Genomic DNA, 2,729 nt, shown 5'->3' with positions numbered 1-2,729 from the left:
TTCTGAGTTCAAATTCTATCGAGGTTGACTTTGCCTTTCATCATTTCGGGGTTGATAAATTAAGTACCAGTTGAGTACTGGGGTCAATCTAATCAACTGATCCCCCTCCCCAAAAATTTCGGGCCTTGTGCTTAGAGTAGAAAAAAATATTTTATACTTCCTAGTGGTATTTTGTCTGTCTTTATGTTCTGAGTTCAAATTCTGCTGAGGTCAACTTTGCTTTTCATCCTTTCGGGGTCTATAAATCAAGTACCAGTTGCATACTGGGTTGATCTAATCAACTGGCTCCCCCAATTCCCCAGAAATTTCGGGCCTTGTGACTAGAGTGGAAAAGAATATTTTATATTTCCAGACATTAAAAGATTTACTTTTTATATGTGTTTGACCACCTTGCTCGCATGCAAAGGATGTTTCTTTTTTTTATTTTTTATAATTACTGACCTATTTATTTTTTATTTTTTGACCTCCTAACAACTTGCCCAAATCAGCCATGCTGCCAAAAGACTTAATCTGATTTTTTATGCAATTTCTGAAAACAAGACCTTTTTTTGTAATCTTTACTTATTGTAATCAATAAAAAAATTTCGATGTAAATTGGATTAATAAATTTATTATTTATTATTATTATGTTGTTTTTTTTTCCTTCTTTCTTAAAATTTTCTTCCATTTCTCGCTGAGCGTTTTCCGTACACCTGGGGCAGAGAAGCTCATTGTATGCATTCCCAGTTTACACATGCAAATTCACAGGTAAAATATGTATTAAAAAAAAATTAATAATATAAACAAATTCATGAATGGTTGTTGTTTTCATAGCGATAATGCTCTTCTCAGTACATGAGTCGTTCCAGTTAACATGATTTTTTGCACTTCCTGTAGGGATAGTAAACCTGGTATCATTTTCAAATAGGTTTCAGTACCTTTTTTTTTATCATTCCTAGAGATCCTACAATCACTGGTACGGTAGTTGCCTTGAGGTGCCACATTTTTCCAATTTCTATTAGCAAGTCTTTATATTTACTGATCTTGTCAAATTCTTTCGCCACTATATTATGATCGCAAGGAATACTCATGTCAACTAATAAACACATCTTCTTTGTCTGATCTTTTATAATAATATCCGGTTTATTAGCCTTTATAGTTTTGTCAGTATGTACGGGGAAGTCCCAGAGAATTGACACATTTTCTCCATCAGTCACAGATTCAGGATGGCGTTTATACCATTTGTCAGCGGTTTTGATTTTATAATGCCAACATATTGTCCAGTGTAAATACTGGCCGACTCTGTCATGTCTTGCTTTATATTCTACAGGTGCTAAGACTCTACACCCTGAAATTAGGTGGTTTATAGTTTCAATCTATATTATTATTATTATTATTATTATTATTATTATTATTATTACAATTTTATGTGACTTGTTTAGGCAAGAAAAGATAAACTAAATAAGTAAATAAATATAAATGACATTGAATATCATTACCATTATTAATAATAATAACGATAATAATAAAGTGGCTAGCAAGTTTACACCTTTATAGGTAAAAATATAAACAAAGTTCAGTAGGGTATTAGAAAGCAAAATCAACTGATCTTGGAATATATGTATTCTTTATTTCTGTAGTTCTTTCAAGGTAAGCCTATTTCTGTTATGTTTGTTGCATTCACGTGAGTATTTTAATAGTGAGTAATTTGTGGTTCGAGAGCGATATCTCTGTTTATAGTAAGTGGTATTTAATACCCTATTGAATTTTGCTTGCATTTTCACCTATAAATATAAATGAATATATAATGACTGAGGCAAAGTTTGAACCTATGTACATGTGGTCACAAAATCTTAATACATTGACATGTATGTATGTATGTATGTATGTATATATGTATGTATGTATGCCATTATTCAGTTCTATTTCAAGATTTCTTGCCATTAGAGAAAGATCTGGTTTCTAAGCTAGATTCAAGGCTCCTTCATTGCAATTTCAACAACATCAACAAGGTATTTTTGTTTGTATGTATGTATGTATGTATGTATGTATGTATGTTTGTGTGTATGTATGTATGTTTGTATGCATGTGTGTTTGTATGTATGTATGCATGTTTGTATGTATGTATGAATGTATGTATGTTTGTATGTATTAGTACAGCTTTTCAGTTAGGCAATATATCGAGATATGCCACAAAATTGACTTTGCAAATTGCATCAATAATGGCTTTCGCTTCAGAATTAGAAGTATTTTCAAATGAACCCTTTAGGCTTGTGTCATGAAAGGTTTTTATGAAAGCGTCATTTATATATTACCAGAATGATATCTTGATGGTTCCAAAGCATCAATCCAACCCTTTCATCTCGTTTTACTCAATATTTTAACAGTTATGCTTCAGTTATGCATTGTTATAATTTGTCACCATTAAGTCGATTGAAAGGAATAATTATATATCCGTTGACCAAACTGAAGAGATTAACTGCTTCAAAATAACACCTGTCACTATCATTGACAACCAAATTTAAAGAAGTGTATTTATCAAATCAAAAGACACATGTTCAGGGCTCTCTTCTCTTTTGCATTCTATTTTCTTTGTCTTTCCCCATTACTCTCATTATTATATCTTTGACCACATAGATTCTCAATTCATAATGTGATTTGGTCAAGTTATCCAAGAAGAGTTTCTGTTATAAAAGACATCTGTTGTTTCCTTTCTTTGAACAAATCACCCAAGCATCTTTTGTTATGAT

Source organism: Octopus bimaculoides, chromosome 1 (assembly GCF_046866305.1).
Source record: "Octopus bimaculoides isolate indiv1 chromosome 1, ASM4686630v1, whole genome shotgun sequence".
Classification (NCBI taxonomy): Eukaryota; Metazoa; Mollusca; class Cephalopoda; order Octopoda; family Octopodidae; genus Octopus; species Octopus bimaculoides.
The sequence above is the reverse complement of the archived record's forward strand: the minus strand, read 5'-3'. Positions refer to the sequence as shown.